An 18,466-nucleotide genomic window follows, 5' to 3' on the forward strand; every position below is an offset into this window, starting at 1 on the left:
GGTGACAGCTCAAAAAGGCACCTGGTTTATGATAATGTTTATCAAAAACATGACAGGAAAAAGCAGGCTGGAATTTCTATCTGCCAACAAACTAGATGCTGCCAAGCCTGGAAGCAGCTGACTGACAGCCCGTTTAAACTGAGGCTGCTTACATAATAATAGGAACACTTTGTATTCTTGGTAATGCTGATGTATGTAAATTTACCACTAATACATTCCTTAGCTGTGGATGAGAGGGCTGGCTATGAGTAGAGGGGACGTAGAGAACCCTGGGATGGCTTGTGAAGCTCTCAGAGGGAGGGTATGTGATACTTACACATTATGTGTTTATTGTAAATTATCTACATTGAGCTTTCAGTTCTATTAATTGGCATTACAATTATCAACTTTTTGAGGCCACCTTTAGTTCACAGTGGTATTTTTAAAAATTAGAGATCTCGTTTAAAGGGAATTGTGTCCATTTCTGGTCTTCAAATGTCTGTCTGAAGTATATGTGGAATGTCTCCATTTTCTCTTCTTCAGATATTCCAAAGTTCCTAAAGTTCATTCTATTAAATCGAAATTATTACCAGACACAGGACATGGCCTTGAGCGGGTCTGCTGAGGGCCAGTCGGTAGTGTGTGGGTTCTTGACTAACTGCAGAAAAAATTTCAAAACACGAGCCCAGGTGACTATGAATGTACTTTATTAAAGCTGGGGACAGTGAAACAAGGAAGGGCCAGCATAGAAGAAACAACAGGAGAGGCCTAGGCTGGGCTGCCTTAGCTCACTGGGAAATCAGAGAAAATGGGGCCTTGGGGAAAGGTTGAGGGGGCTAGCCTGGCATGATATTTATAAACAATGGGCAGCTACAGCTGCCCATTGCTCCCCCGGCTACAAGTCTCTCCTTCGGGACCTTTAGAATTTAGGAGATGTATGCTTGTGGGGGAAGAAGAAAGGGAAGGGACTAGTGTGGGCTGCTCCCCAGAGGGAGAGCATGCAGGTGGGTCCCTCGTCTTGAGGCTTTTATCTCTCTCATGCAGGCAGGAATCTTGGGGGATGTCTTAAGGAAGATTTCAGCAGATATTCATCAGGTTTCCAGGTGCGGTCCTTCAGGGTCATGGTCTCTACTGATTAATCAGTGCCAGGGCAAGAGTTCCATAGTCATTGCAGCTGGTCTTGGCATTGCCTGCCTGGTTTTATTGCTATTCTGGGCCTGGAGCTGAAATACAACTGAGGCCTAGATATTATCTCTAGAGGGGTAACCTTCTGTATCTGGCTGTAAATTGCTCGGCCATTTTGTTTCGCTATCTCAGTTTCCCTATTCTACTCGTCCTGGCTTACTGGCCTGTCTCAACCATTTATCTTTACAAGATTGCTGGGAAGTATGTTGAAAGTAGGATTAAAGAAACGAAAAGACAGTGGGCCCCAATTGGAGCTCCATGTAAGCAACCCAATATTTAATATGTAACTGTTGTGAACAACGGAGTATCCCTGAAAGGAGTCACTCACATGTTTATGTCTTTCCACAACGCCAGATTTATTAGGGGCGATCATCCCAATAAGCCAATAGAGTCATATGGAAGTTACATACTGAGAGAGGAAGCTTACTCCATAGAAGTGAGCAGAGTGAGCATCAGACATGAAGTCCCAGTCAATGGATGCTTCTGAAGGTAGAATTATGTATACTTCTGGTCTTTAAAAAGACCAGAGAGGAGGATCCAAGATGGTGAAAGAGTAAGCGAAAGCTACAATAACCTCCTCCCAGGACAGGTCTGGAATTACAACTAAATTACAGAAAAATAATCCTGAAAACTTAAAACTAGCTGAATAACCAACTGAAAACTAGCTGGAGGGAAGCCTTATAACCAATGTCAGACAGAAGAAACCACTTCAACACAATGAGACTTGTAGGGAGTGTGGAGGAGGCGTGAGAGGGCTGACTTGGCTGCAACAGATGGTAGCTGAAGTTCTGAGGGATATTTCCATAGCTTGGGGCTTCTCTCTGAGAATTGTGGGGTCTAAACCCCAAGCTGGGCTCCCCAACCTATAGCAACAGAGCCAGAAAGGAATTCAGATAACATCCAGCTATGAAAAGCATCACGAATTCTGTCTATAGGGAGAGATGGCTTGAGATACAGAGAGCCTCTTAAAGGGCCAAAACACCAAATTTCATTTGCAGCTACTTACCCTGGGCTCCAGCAGAGGGTGGGCAGAGTGGACTAGGGATGCTTGAGGAGAGTCTGGGTTTGGTGGCTGTGAGCAGAGAACTGAAGAAATAGCCACCAGGGCCTCTGTGCTGAGTCATTCCCCACACTGCAGAAGCCATCTTTTTTTTTAATTTTTAAAATATATTTTATTGATTATGCTACTACAGTTGTCCCATTTCCCCCCGCCTCTTTATTTCCCTCTGCCCTGCATACCCCCTCCCTCACACATTCCCCCCTCCCTTTAGTTCATGTCCATGGGTCGTGCATATAAGTTCTTTGGCTTCTACATTTCCTATACTATTCTTAATCTCCCCATATCTTTTCTACCTACCATTTATGCTACTTATTCCCTGTAACTTTTCCCCCTTGTTCCCCCTCCCAATTCCCCACTGATAACCCTCCATGTGATCTCCATTTCTGTGGTTCTGTTCCTGTTCTAGTTGTTTGCTTAGTTTGTTTTTGTTTAGGTTCAGCTGTTGATAGTTGGGAGTTTGCTGTCATTTTACTGTTCATAATTTTGATCTTCTTTTTCTTAGATAAGTCCCTTTAACATTTCATATAATAAGGGCCTGGTGATGATGAACTCCTTTAACTTGTCCTTATCTGGGAAGCACTTTATCTGCCCATTCATTCTAAATTATAGCTTTGCTGGATAGAGTAATCTTGGATGTAGGTCCTTGCCTTTCAGGACTTCAAATACTTCTTTCCAGCCCCTTCTTGCCTGTAAGGTGGGGGTTTTTTTGGTGTTTTTTTTTTAGAAATCAGTTGATACTGCTTTGTAGGTAACTGTCTCCCTTTCTCTTGCTGCTTTTAAGATTCTCTCCTTATCATTAATCTTGGCTAATGTCATTATGATGTGCCTTGGTGTGTGCTTCCTTGGGTCCAACTTCTGTGGGACTCTCTGAGCTTCCTGGACTTCCTCGAATTCTATTTGCTTTGCCAGATTAGGGAAGTTTTCCTTCATCATGTTTTCAAATAAGTTTCCCATTTCTTGCTCTTCCAGTTCTCCTTCTGGCACCCCTATGATTTGGATTTTGGAATATTTAATGTTGTCCTGGAGGTTCCTGAGCCACTCCTCATTTTTTGGAATTCTTATTTCTTCATTCTATTCTGGTTGAATGTTTATTTCTTCCTCTGCTCCAAACCCTTGAGTCCTGGTTTCCTTCCCATCACTGTTTGTTCCCTGTACATTTCCCTTTATTTCACTTTTCATAGCCTTCATTTTTTCCTCTATTTTGCAACCATACTCAACCATTTCTGTGAGCATCCTGATTACCAGTGCTTTGAACTCTGTACCTGATAGGTTGGCTATCTCTTCATCGCTTAGTTGTATTTTTTTTCTGGAGCTTTGATCTGTTCTTTCATTTGGGTTGTATTTTTTTTGTCTCCATGTCTCCATGAGCCTGTTATATAGTAAGGGTCGGAGCCTTAGGTATTCACCTGGGTGGGACAACCCCTGTGGCTGCATTGTGTCACTATATGTGGGGGAGGGGTCCGAGAGGGAACAATGCCTCTTGTTCAGCTCTCTGCCAGCTTTCAGTCACTTGTGGCACTACCCACTAGCAAATTGGGCCCTACTGGTGCTGACTCCCGGGTGGGTGGGTTTGTGTACATTCTAGGACCCTGTCGGTCTCTCCAAAACACTCTACTATGAGGCTGGGAGTTTCTCCTGCTGCCTCAGCCCTCACAGGTTTTTTCAGTCAGAGGTTTTGAGGCTTCATTTCCCGGTGCTGGAACCCTGGGTTGCGTGGTCTGTCTTGCTCTCCAGTTGTTCCTTCTGGTTTATCTGCATGCAAATGTAGGACTGCTCACTCGGCCAGCCACCACCTTACCTGGTCCACCAGCTGACGCCTCATCAGGTCTGCCAGCCACCACCTTGCTGTGAGTCCTCTCTGCCCGGCTGCCTGTCTCCACCCCTCCTACCTGTCTGGAGGAATGTTTTCTTCTTTAACTCCTTGGTTGTCAGACTTCCATACAGTTTGATTTTCTGTCAGTTCTGGTTGTTTTTTGTGTTTAAATTTTTTGTTGTCCTTCTTTTGGTTGTGTGAGGAGGCACGGTATGCCTACCTACACCTCTATCTTGGCTGGAAGTTCAGAAGCCATCTTTCTCAGGCAGAGCACTACTCTCCAAGTGGTGTCAGCCTGAGGGGAAGCAATAGACATGCCTGCAGGCATTACTCTGCCCCACCCTGTGATGCTTAAGCCAGGCTATTGGGAGCTGTCCTGCCTGGTTTCAGGGACTGTAGTCTCATTAACGAACCAGAGTCCCACAGCTAGGGCTGAGTGAAAAGGCCTTGGGGCTATGAGCCACTAAGGAGATGGAACCTATCCTCCTGGAAGAAGCACAGCCCCTGCCTCCCTCACTTCACCCTGCTTGGCCCCAAAAGGTGGCTGGTTAGTCAATGACGAGTAAGATCCCTCAAGGGAGGGATAACCTAAGCCAGGCACAGCTGCAAAAAGGGCCATCAGGGAAAGACTTAGGGGACTATAGAGAAGGGGCAGAAAGACCCTCACCCCTCAGCTTTTTCATAGCCTGAGTCCTTATTCTATCTGTAAGGAGTCTCCTAATCTTTTGGTTGCTTTGCTCCCCCGACCTGATTCAGCCTGAAAACAATGCCAGAGGCAGCTTTGGCCTTGTTCTGGAACAACCGGCTCCCGAGGGCAATCAGGCCTGAGAAAGAATGTACATTGTTTCCTTTGAGGCTTGCTTGACAGCCCTGTTGGTATGAAGTAAACGTTTGAGCTCAGAGTGTAGGGAGTGCAACTCCCTACTTCATGATACACTCCTCAACGACCTTCTGGTGTCAGCTGTCAACATCTCACCAACCCTTACCAGAGACAATCCCTGTGTTTCTTCAATTATTATCTGTAGATGATGTCAGTTTTATTGTCAGTCCAATAGCTTTTTGGACATTGATTGATGAGCTTTATGTGCATACTATGTATCTCTGTGTGAGCTGAACTCAATAAATATGCAGGAAAAGAGGTGCTTGAGGCTTTTCTCTTCTGAGAGATTAGCTAGCCTTCTCTCCCCAAGAATATCTTGTCTTGGAAGTCTCATTTCATCTGTGACCGCTGGGAGGACTCCACTGGATGGAAATTCCCACACCAGGCCACTGATTACAGCTAGAGGTTATATCATTAATTACTTTAACAACTAATGCTGAAAATCAAAGAGGTTGCCACAGTGTGAAGACAAAGAAACAGAGCCAAAATGAAAGAACAAGAGAATTCTCCAGAAGAAGAACTAGATGAAATGGAGCCAACCAATTTATCAGATGGAGAGTTTAGAGTAATGATAACAATGATACTCAACAGCATGAAAAAAGACATAGAAACCATAAAAAAGAACCAGTCAAAAATAAAGAATGCAATATCTGAGATAAATAATGCACTGGAAAGAATAAACAGTAAGTTAGATGAAGCAGAGGATTGAATCAGTGATTTGGAGGACAAGGTAGAAGAAACAGCCAGGCAGAGCAGCAAAAAGAAAAAAAAAATTGGAGAACTTAAGAAATATTTTGCATAACATGAAGTGTAACAACATCTACATCATGGGAATACCGGAAGGAGAATAGAGTGAGCAAGGCTTTGAGAACCTATTTGAAGAAATAATGACTGAAAACTTCCGTATTCTGGTGAAGGAAAAAGACACACAAATCCAGGAAACTCAGAGAGTCCCAAAAAAGTTGGACCCAAAGAGGCCTCCATCAAGACACATCATAATGAAAATGAAAAGGCTTAAAGACAAGGAGAGATTCCTAAAAGCTGCAAGAGAAAAGCAGGTAGTTACATGCAAGGAAGCACCAATTAGTCTGTCATCTGATTTCTGAACAGAAACATTTCATGACAGAAGGGAGTGGAAATATTCAAGGTGATGAACAGCAAGGACCTTTAACCAAAGCTACTTTACCTAGCAAGGCTATCATTTAAAATTGGAAGAGAAATAGCTTTTTCTTCCAAGACAAGAAAAAGCTATTTATCAATCAGTCATATGGCATTAGTTATTGTCATTCTTATCCAAACCCCCTGAACCAGTACTGCAAAACAACCAGTACTGCAAAAAAAGATTAAAGGGCTTGCTTTAAGAAGAAGAAGAAAAAGAGAAACAAACAAACAAAAAACAGAAGAAAATAGTCTAATAATAACATGGCAGTAAATATGTATCTATCAATAATCACCTTAAATGTAAATGGCTTAAATGCCCTAACCAAAAGACAGAGGGTAGCTATATGGGTAAGAAAATAAGCTCCATATATATGCTGCCGCCAAGTGACCCATTTCAGATCAAAAGATATACATAGACTAAAAGTAAAGGGATAGAAAAAGATATTTCATGCAAATGGAAAGGGAATAAAGGCTGGGGTAGCAGTACTTATATCCAACAAAATAGACTTTAAAACAAACACTATAGTAAGAGACAAAGAAGGATACTACATAATGATAAAGGGAACAATCCAACAAATGGATAAAGCCTTAGTATTCACTTCTTAGTATACACCCAATATAGGAATACCTAAATAAGTGAAGCAAATGTTGATGAACACAAAGAGACTGACAGAAATACAGCCATAGTTGGGGATTTTACCACCTCATTGACTTCAATGGATAGATCTTACAGATATCAAATCAACAAGGAGACAGCAGCCTTAAATGACACACTAGATCAAATGGATTTAATTGATATATTCAGAGCATTTCACCCCATAGCAACAGAATATACATACTTTTCAAGTGCCCATGGAACATTTTCTATGGTAGACCACATGTTATGAAAAAAACAAGTCTCAATAAATTGAAGGAGATTGAAATCATATCAAGCATTGTCTCTGACCACCACGCAGTGATACTAGAAATCAATCAGAAGAAGAACATTAAACAACATGCAAAGACATGGAAGCTAAATAACATATTAAAGAATGAATGGGTCAACAATAAGATCAAGAGAGAAATCAAAAGATACCTTGAAACAACTGAAAATGGGGAAACAACAATGCAAAATCTGTGGGACACTGGGAATGCAATCCTAAGAGGGAAATTCATAGCATTACAGGCCTACCGCAAAAACAAAACAAAACAAAACAACACCCACAAGAAAAAGCTTAAATAAACAATCTAATGTCACACTTAAAGGTACTTGAAAAACAACAACAAAGTTCAAAGTGAATAAAAGGCAGAAAAGTAAGATCACAGCAGAAATAAAAGAAATTGAGTCTAAAAAATGATACAAAAGATCAAAAAATCCAAGAGCTGGTTCTTTGGAAAGATAAACAAGATTGACAAACCTTTAACCAGACTCATCATGAAAAAAAGAGAAAGGACTCAAATAAAATTAGAAATGAAAGAAGAGAAATAACTGACACCAAAGAAATACAAAGGATTGTGAGAAAATATTATGAACAACTCTATGCCAACAAACTGGACAACCTGGATGACAACTAGTGTCCATCAGTAGCTGAGTGGATAAAACAACTATGGGACATTTACACAATAGAATACTACTCAGCCATAAAAAAGAAGAAAATTTTCCCCTTTGTGATGGTATGGGTGGACCTGGAGAACATTATGCTAAGTGAAATAAGCTGGACAGAGAAAGACAAGTACCATATAATTTTACTAATTTGTGGAATTTAATGAGCAGACTGAACTAACAAGGAAAATGGGGATGGACTCATAGATGGAGAGAAGGATGACAGCTAGTGTGTGAGAGGTGAGGGGGTGGAGTGAGTGAGCAAACAGTTAAAAGGACATATGGACGTGGACAGCAAGGTGGTGATTGCTGGTGGGAGGTGTCATAAGGATACTGAGTGATAATGGAGAAAATACAATAAAGATTAAATAAATAAAAATAACTTAAGGAAATAAAAAAGACCAGAAATGCCAGGTGGCTACAGTGGCAGCATGCTTCCAGTGGAGTGTAAGTCTGACAGGGCTCCCAGCATGACTGTGGTACAGCAAAGCTGGAGCTTGGGTGGTCGGAGCTCTGAGTTCTTATAGCCCATCAGGGTCAGTGGTCCCTCTCATATTGGTATCCAGATGGAGCCCTTATCCAAGTGTCCAGACTTGTGGTTTTGGGTGCTCCCATTATACCCCATTACCTTAGTCTTGAAATAGCACTTCACATAACTGTCATGGTCGACAGTGACTCCATATTGGATTGTCAAAGGTGCCCCCAAAGTCTGCTCTGCTGTTGCTCTGTACAGTAACCTAATTGCAGTTTCAGCCTCTCTGAGAAATGTGACCTTCAACTAGTCAGTCTGATATTTCCTGGTCAGGAGTAGTGACATAATCCATCTGATGGACCTCTTCCATCCCCAAAAGAAAGATGAAATAATTCATCTTTTCCCATCTCTGTCTCCTTCTGCCTTCCATTTTACAGCTTCTTACTATCTGCTAGATGGGATGCTTCCATAACAATGAATTGCTGAATGAAGCCTATTAGATTTTCAAATTTGCTCAGTTGAATTTTTATTATTTAACAGTAGACATTGCCAGTTCCCATTTTGCTGAGATGAACTTGAGGTACAGAGAAGCGGGTGGTGCTTTTCATCATTACCATCCCTGTTTTTTTAAATATATTTATTGATTATGCTATTACAGTTGTCCCATTCCCCCCCTTCACTCCACTCCATCCTGCAAACCCCCTCCTTCCCACATTCCCCCCCTATAGTTCATGTCCATGGGTCATACTTATAAGTTCTTTGGCTTCTACATTTCCTATACTATTCTTACCCTCCCCCTGTCTATTTCCCACCTATCATTTATGCTACTTATTCTCTGTACCTTTCCCCCTTATCTCCCTCTCCCACTCCCCTATTGATAACCCTTCATGTGATCTCCATTTCTGTGGTTCTGTTCCTGTTCTAGTTGTTAGCTTAGTTTGCTTTTGTTTTTGTGTTATGTGTGGTTGTTAATAACTGTGAGTTTGCCGTCATTTTTACTGTTCATATTTTTTAACTTCCTTTTCTTAGGTAACTCCCTTTAATATTTCATACAATAAGGGCTTGGTGATGATGAACTCCTTTAACTTGACCTTATCTGAGAAGCACTTTACCTGCCCTTTCATTCTAAATGACAGCTTTGCAGGATAGAGTAATCTTGGATGTAGGTCCTTGCCTTTCATGACTTGGAATACTTCTTGCCAGCCCCTTCTTGCCTGTAAGGTCTCTTGAGAAATCAGTTGATAGTTTTATGGGAACTGCTTTGTAGGTAACTGTGTCCTTTTCCCTTGCTGCTTCTAAGATTCTCTCCTTCTATTTAATCTTAGGCAATGTAATTATGATGTGCCTCAGTGTGTTCCTCCTTGGGTCCAGCTTCTTTGGGACTCTGAGCTTCCTGGACTTCCTGGAAGTCTATTTCCTTTGCCAGATTAGGGAAGTTCTCCTTCATTATTCAAAGAAGTTTTCAATTTTTTGCTCTTCCTCTCCTCCTTCTGGCACCCCTAGAATTCGGATGTTGGAACGTTTCAAGATGTCCTGGAGGTTCCTAAGCCTTTCCTCATTTTTCTGAATTCTTGTTTCTTCATTCTTTTCTGGTTGGATGTCTTTTCTTCCTTCTGGCCCACACTGTTGATTTGAGTTCCAGTTTCCTTCCCATCACTATTGGTTCCCTGTACATTTTCCTTTGTTTCTCTTAGCATAGCCTTCATTTTTTCATCTAATTTGCAACCAAATTCAACCAATTCTGTGAGCATCCTAATTACCAGTGTTTTGAACTGTGCATCTGATAGGTTGGCTATATGTTCGCTGCTTAGTTGAATTATTTCTGGAGCTTTGATCTGTTCTTTCATTTGGGCCATCTTTGTGTGTGTATGTGTGTGTGTGTTGGCGCACCTGTTATGTAAAGGGGCGGAGCCTTAGGTGTGCACCTGGGCAGGGTAATGCTGGTCACTGCACTGTGGTGCTGTACATGGGGGAGGGGCCGAGAGGGAGCAATTGCACCTGCTCCACTCTCCACCGGATCTCAGTCACTCCCTCCCCTACCCACAATCAAACTGGGCCCCTCTGGTGCTGATTCCCGAGTGTGTGGGCTTGTGCACACTCTAGGCCCCTGGGGGTCTCTCTAATGACCTCTCCTGTGAGGCTGGGAGTTTCTCCTGCTGCCGCCTCAACCCCCATGGGTGTTTTCAATCAGAGGTTTGAGGCTTTATTTCCTGGGGCTGGAGCCCTGGGCTGCACGGTCTGCTTCGCCTCCCCCTCCCCCCACCCCCACCGTTCCTCCCGGCTTATCTATATGCAAATGTGGGGCCGCAGGATCTGCTAGAGGTCACACTGCCCTCCCCTTTTGTTCCACAATCCACCACTTCTCTGGGTCCACGAGTCCTCTCCGCCCTGGCTGCCTGTCTCAGCCCCTCCTACTGGTCTGGATGAATGTTTCTTCTTTATCTCCTTGGTTGTTGGACTTCCGTGCAGTTTGATTTTCTGTCAGTTCTGGTTGTTTTCTGTTTTTAAATTGTTGTCCCTTTGGTTGTGTGAGGAGGCGCAGTGTGTCTACCTACACCTCCATCTTGGCCGGAAGCTCAAGAATGTGTCCCTATTCCTGTTTTTGCTATTAGTCATACTCATACAGTTAAAAACAGGTCAAGAAAAGTGTTAGTTCTTTTCTGGTGCTTCACACTCTCATTATAATTCTTTTGCATTTATATTTATCTTACTGTGGATCTTTGTGGAGAAAAGTGGTGAGGGAGCAACAGGTAGAATCTTCATTTCTGATCTCTAGTTAAGCACTTTTTATATCCCCCTAACTAGGTCACTACTTGGTTATGCCCAGTGAATATGGGCAAATAGATGGAGGTGTTGGTTGGAGCTGGAGAAGGGATGTCGACATCTATTTCAGAGGTGGTCTGGGAAGGGTCAAGCTCAGCTCAGGGGCCACGCATTATGACCTCACTTGAATGACCTCTCACTCAAGTGAGGTCAGCTTGAACCATTCCCTTTCCTCTTCAATAAAGTATTTCCTCTCACAACTGCCTGTTACCTTGTCTTCCAGTTCTTTCTTCTCCTCTGTCACCACACAACAGTATTCACTAAGTTCCTGATGAGAGGTGGTCTATTCAGCCTCCTGCTGCTCTATGAATACAATAGAATGGTAGAGATAACAGTTACCTCAGAGAACAGCCAGCTCCAACTTTCCAAATTATGGAAATTTTAGGAGGGATTAGACCCAGGGGGTTTAAGCAATTGGCCTGGTGAGGCTACAATTCTCATGTCTTGTTAGTAGCAGTGCCTGGGCCTCTACACACATCTTGATTCTTCATCATTCTTTGTTTTCTAGTGATGGTTACTATTACCATGAGTTTCGGTTGAGCACTTACTGCGTGCCAAGTGCTACACATGCATTTAGTCACCAGCAAAATTCTCAAAATGGGTCACATTATTCTCATTTTGCAGATGAAGGTGCCACACTCAGTAAGGTTAAGTAACTTGTCCCTGCAACCGGTAAGTGACAGATCAGGGACTTCTGTTTACAGAGGTGGCTGGAGAGCCCATGGTCTTAGCACTTATTCTTTCCATCACATCACACTCCCATTCCAAGGAGAACAATCCTGTCACTATCAGAATGGCCAACATATCTTATCACATATTTGCCTCCAATTTATAGAGAGATGACTTGTAACAAAAATACTGAAGCCTAGGCCCCTCCTGCAGATACTTTGATGTAATAGGTCTGGGCTGGTACCCAGGGAAAGTTTTTCAAAGCTCTCCAGATGATTCTAATGTTCAGCGAGGTTTGAGAGCTATTGTGGATGTTAAAGACAGGAGAAACACTACTGCCAGTGACTATTCCGTAATCCCAGCTGATCATGGATTCCCAGGTGGTACTTTTCATCATTACCATCCATACTTTTGCTATTAACCATACTCATACAGTTAAAACCAGATCAAGAAAAAGGTTAGCTCTTCTCTGGTGCTGCACACTCTCATTATGATTCTTTTGCCTTTATATTTATCTTACTGCGGATGTTTACTTCGTGGAGAAATGCGATGATGCCTGAACCTGCCACCTTCCCTGGCTAGTCATAAGGCTTTGGAATGTGATGTGGTATGGCAGGCTCAGTCTGGAAGCCTAAGTGCCTCTGTCATTGGTACCTCCACTCTTTTGCTAGTGACAACTAGACACAGTTTTGGAAAACCTTCTAAATTGTGCTCATGTCTCTTTTTAGGATACCAGGTGGCAAAGCTCCCTTCCTTCGGATGATGACGTGCTGAGTTTCAGTGTAGCAGTAGATGTCCCGGTCTCTTCTGTCCTCAATTTTGACCTGGACTTGTATGTTTGTAAAGTCCTCAAGGGCAGATTCTTTGATCCTAGAATTGGCCTCCCCACGTGTACTAGTGAACAAGTTAGGTTGTGATAGTATTGAGCAGAAAACGTGACAGAGGCCACGAGCCACTGTTAACCTAGGACCTTAGTAACTTTAAAGGGCAGCTATACTATGTAGCTTTTATTCAGTCTGGTGGGGGGAAGAGTAAAAGGAGGCTAGTAATTTTGTTGATCTTTTCTATTTTATTTCCACTTTCATCTCTAGCCAGGCTGGAACTGGTCAGAAACAACTAGAAAAACAGGTCTGTGGTGCAGAGATGCTGACCACCCATACTTCTGAATCTCAGGGCCAGGGTAGTCCAAAAAGGAAACCAAAACTACTCATCCACATCAGGATTTTTAAAAATTATTGTGAAAAGAAGAACCAGACAGATGGATTTTCTGGTTCTCATGTCACTCCCCGATTAAGCCCCTCTGATGGCTCTGCACTTCCCTGTGCCTGTTAGAGCAGAGTGCAGCCTGGCAGGCAGGGCCTCCCCCACTGCCTCCTGTCCTCTCCAAGTCCCACCTGAGCCTGCTCCTCATCCCAACCCACACTCATTGTGGCTTCTGAACGTGTCTTGCTGCTTTACCCATCTTTGCCTTTTCTCAAGGTGTTTATATTTTTCTCCTCCTTTCTATCCTTTATGACCCAGTTCCAGCCTTTCCTCTTCAATAAAGTATTTCCTGAAACCTTCTTGCCCAGTTGATCTTCCTTTTTATCCATCACACAATACCCTATTTGGATTTCTACCTGAGTACTGATAGCACTTTCTTATACATATTGGTTCCGATGACTAGTTTACCCTACAAATCTCTGAGATCCTGTGTTTGTATGTTATGCACAAGGCCCCAGTGCTAGGCCTCTATTTGGCATAACTACTTACAGTGTGGCAACTTTCTACTTCAGTTTCCTGTATAAAGGAGATGATAATAGGATCGTGGAAGAGATTAAAGAAGGATACATGTAATAATGTATCATCATCGTCATCATCATAATTTATATGCATAGCACATACAATGAAAAATAAACCAACAGTAATAACTAACACAGCACTTACAACATAGCAGGTTCTATTCTAAATGCTTTACAGATGTTAACTCATTTAGTCCTCTGGGTTATACTATTAAGTAGTTATTCTTATTATCCCTATTTATATATTAGAAAACAGAAGCACAGAGAGGTAAAGTAATTTTCCCAAGGTCCAAGAGCTGGGAAGATAAAGAAGGAATTTGATTCTGGGGGGTCTGGCATTAGACACCATGTGTTTAAAAACTGTGCAATACTCCTTCAAGTGATCAGTACAGTTACAGTTATAACTAATAGAGGCTGTTTCTATTACCCTGACCCAGAAACTGCTTAAGGAGAAGGTTTGGTAAGGGATAGGAAATTTACTTGAGAAAACAAGCAGAAAAATTAGTATGGTCTCTTTGCCTGGCACGCAACGTATCCTTGCCCTGTATTGCCTGGCAGAGATGAGGCGATGTGGCCTTTGGTATAGCAAGTATTTGGCATGTCCATTTGCACTGGGGAGAGGAGAAGACACATTTCTCAACATCCTTCCCATCACCTTTCTGGATCATTCATTCCAAGTGGTGAGTCCTCTCTGCAGACACGGAATAAAGCTTTTCCACTAGGGGGTGCCTAGACATTTCAGATAGCTCCTAAGCAAGAGGCCCGCCCTTTCAGGGCTTGTGCAGTGTTCTCTGATTGAATGGATTCCTGCTTATAAGCTTTAGGTTATAGTTCTAGCTATTCTAAGCATCAACATGGAAGAAATCCTACAGGATTAAGTGAGGTCAGCTTGATCCATTCCAAAAGACTCAACAACTCTCTTCCTCACACTGCTGCCAACCAAACAGTCCCTCCCAAGCTCAACCTCAGACTCACCTTTCCATGGGGAGCTCTCTAGCTGGGCATGGATGGATGAGGTTGAGGGGTCCCAACAGAGTCCCTACTTGCTGTCTACTGGATCACTGGTGGGGCAATGGTGTTGGGAGTGGACATCACTTTTGGGAGCTTTCACTGGATGTTTGGTGAATACCAAGTTGGCTAACTTTTCTTTATTTCTCTCACATATTTATCCATATCCTTTCCTGTTCCATCAGAGATAATGACAGGTAAACTCAAGGAACCAACCATAGGAGGAAACCAGAAAGATTGCTAAGCAGAACGAGAACTAAGGTGCGAGTGAGGCCTCTAGGCAGCCCCATGCTTGCATAGCCTGAGAGCAAGTGATGCCTCCTGTCATTTTGGGCCCCAGCCAACTCTCTTCCTGCTCCCTAGTCCCAGCCTGGAATTGCGAATATGGGAGGTACCCAGCAGCACTGAAAAACAGCCAGCTATTTGTTTTCTTTTAACCTCTCATTCCACTTATTTTTACTTCCATCTTCCTAAACCTATATCTCTTCTTGCTCATTCCTGTTAATTGGTGGATGAGGATTAGTGAGGACTTCTTAACCAGGAGCTTCTACAATAAAAGTAGCTAACATTTAGTCAGTCCTTACTGTGTGCCAAGCAGTCTTCTAAATGCTTTACAAGTACTGGCCCACTTGCTTCTCTCAGGTATATTGTGATGAAGGCATCTATCTTACAGATAAGGCAATGAAGACGTTTTCCCAAGGCTACACAGTTAGTTGGTGATGGAGATTTTTATCATGGAGCCTGTACTCTCAGGTATTATACTTTGCTTTAGATACTAAAAAGCTTCAGAGATGCTCAAAACTGGACTGCATGTTTCCAAAGGGCAAAGAGGTTGTGATTTGATGTGTTTGTAAACTGGGATCCCAAAATTCACAAATGATGTTTACTTGGCAGACTGTCTTTGGCTTACATTGGAACACATTGCTTTCCTCCTGAACAAATGGTTTGGCATCTCTAATATTGGTTTATTGTAACCCTAAAGACTGGGTTTACTTATACCTGCTTCCTAGTCTGATCTGGTTCCTACTAGATGGTTGTGAACTGGAGAAGGGAGGAATTTCATCTTATTCATTGGTATTTTTCCATGTCTAGCTCTTGTGCTTAGTAGGCTCTCACTAAATATTGGTCTATTAAATTAAACTCCTTTAGTCTGTATCAGCCACCTTGAATGGTGGGCCACGATAAAGCTGCCTTTCTGGGAAGGGTAGGTAACCCTATCTTGCTTGCCTTGATCTTCTTTTCTTCATCCTTATCTGCACAGACAGGCAGCACTTCTTCTTCATTTAGATTTATTTAGTCTGATAACTACAAGAGAGGACACGTGCATTTTTTATTACTCTGTGCCTATGAATGTATACAGGTAGGAAGGACTAGGGACTCTACCCTTCATTTCTAATTGCCTGGCTTTAATTTAAATAATAAACCAAATCCTACTATTCTACCTTCATCTCTTCATATTTATTTATTTTTTATTGTTGACACTATTACAGATGTCCCCCATTTCCCCCTTTGCTCCCCTCCACAGATGCTTTCCTCTGCCACATGCTTCCTCCCTGCCCACCCCATCTCCATATATTTTTATGAGCATTACAAATTGTTCATTTTGTTCTTTGACTTCCTATCCCCATCTTTTGGATGAACTGAATTCCCATCCAAGTATGAATGCAAAGACTGAGACCCATTGACCAAATGCTCTAATCCCAGTCATCCTAGGGTCTCCCTTAAACAACTGTTATCTCTGAGAGAGCTCAGGTTCCTAGAAGGCGGCAGACTCTGCTTCAGAAATGAAATTCATTTGAACTCAGAACGACTGGGGACCCCTAATCTGACTGAGAGCAGCCAGGATTTCAAATCCAAGGCTGCAACTCTGCAGAACTGCTTCCTTCCCAAATTGTGCGTAAAGTGGCCTCACCAGGTGTGTACAATCACTCCAGCCCATGGCAGCTACAGACAGCCACGCCATCTTCATCTTTCTCTGCCAATAAGCTCCCAACACATTCACAATATAATTTCTAAACCACTTCCTCCATACTTTAGGGTTCCTCAGGAACCCTAAAGATTCCTGAGTCTGTCTTTATTCTGCATTCTTTCATCATCCAAATCCCAAAATGTAATTAAGGATTTTCCAGATTTCTTCCAAAGAACTAGAATATTTTTAGAATAATTTCTGAGGTATGTGGATTTGTGAGGATCTGGAAGTGATATCTAAGGTTTCCTACAGTTGAAGATTTTAAATGAAATTGGCTTTTAGATTATAGCAATACCTGTAAATTTGTTGCTTAATAATAGCTTCCCAGACTCTCTGTGTATGATGTTTTTCTTTCTTTTATTTTTTAAAAATTTTATTTATTGATTTGAGGGGGTAAAGAGGGAGGGGGAGAGAGAGTGTGTGAGAGAGAGACTGATTTGTTGTTACTCTTATTTATGCATTTACTGGTTGTTTCTTATATGTGCCCTGACCAGTGATTGAACTCGCAACTTTGGCATATCAGGACGATGCTCTAACCAACTGAGCTACCAGGCTAAGGCCAATGTTTTCCTTCTAAAGACACAGGCCTAGACTTCCTGGTTTTATCCTTTTTGCATATGGTTGTGCTCAAGTCAGCTGTGATGGGCAGCAGCGTGTCCAGGGTGAGAGTCACCCCAATAGGCTCCATCAGCAACCAGAAACACTTTACCTACTGCATAAGGCATCAATTTTGCTGCTTAGCAAAAGCACATTCTTCCAGGCCTGGTTATTGGGGCATGGGTTCCAGAATTCTTTCTTTGCTTTACTATGTAACCTGTCTTATTGTGCACCTGCATTGCAGTCTATGCAAATTCTACCTGTGCTGGGATTTCAGGACATAGGAATTTCCCACTATGTCCTTTTACAGACTTTCCACCAGCAGGCCTGGGCTGGCATATCATACAAAGCTAACTCCTTCACCCTATTGCCTCTCTGTTTCTTAGAGGCTTTGCTTGTGGTGCTCCATAAATGCTCCCGCTGACTAAAGTAAATTTGTCCAACCTGAATGCAGGAGGGATGATTAAATCATGGGGGTATTTAATAGATACTGCATTTGAAAATGATAGTCTTTCTGATCTCATGACAATGATTAACCTCTTTGACTGTTTCTTTATGCCTGTGACTAGGTTATTAAAGTAGATTGAGGGTGTTTTTATCCAAGTACTTAATATCGGCAATAAAGTTATTTTTAGTTTGTTATAGAAATAAACCCAACTGAGGAAGGTAGCTTAAAAAAAACCCAACACAGTAAGTAACCAAAGCATAATCAATTGGAAAGAATTTTGATTAATTTGTTTATTTTTCTCCTGAGAGACATGAAAAATAATAGGAAATGAAAAGTGGGGAGGGCCACTCACCAAACAAATGTTTTAAGAAGTTTGCTGGCTTCTATTTTAGGGAGGTTTACATTGACACTGCTAACACAGACAAATGAAGGAAGAGGAAATGTGGCTCATTAGTTAGTATTTTTCAGAAAGGCTGATTGATAATATTTTCATGTTTTTGAGATAATGAAGGACAGAGAGCAATGTTACAGGATATGAGTTACTCCCCATGATGGTGGGGAATGCAGTTGATAAGCAAATGCCTGTTTTCTGTCTGTTGTGCCATATGCCTGGGATGTCCCTCCCACACAGAGTCCTTCATCTTTCTTCCTCTGACCCTTTCACAGGACTTTGACTACTTATTGGTAGGGCCTCTTTCTAAGATTCTTTTGCTGATAATCTAGTCATGCTGTACTCACACAAAAGACAGTGCTACAAATAGGTTCTTCAGGGTATGACACAGACTTCCTCTTCTTTTGAAGGGGTAATAACCTTATTCAATACAGCTTTTATGAAGCTGGAGTGCTTTTATACAAGTCTTTCTTTTACAGATTCTAAAGGGCAAAAATCTATGCCACTGAGCCCAGGTAGAAAAGTCATTCATTTAACACAATAATGATGGCACTCCTAACTGGGTGATTCTTCCAAGTCTCAGTTAGTCTCACGAACGTGGATGAGGTGAGGTAGGAAATCAGGCAGTGAATTGCCATAGCCTGCCTC

The sequence above is a fragment of the Desmodus rotundus genome, chromosome 4, assembly GCF_022682495.2.
Source record: "Desmodus rotundus isolate HL8 chromosome 4, HLdesRot8A.1, whole genome shotgun sequence".
Classification (NCBI taxonomy): Eukaryota; Metazoa; Chordata; class Mammalia; order Chiroptera; family Phyllostomidae; genus Desmodus; species Desmodus rotundus.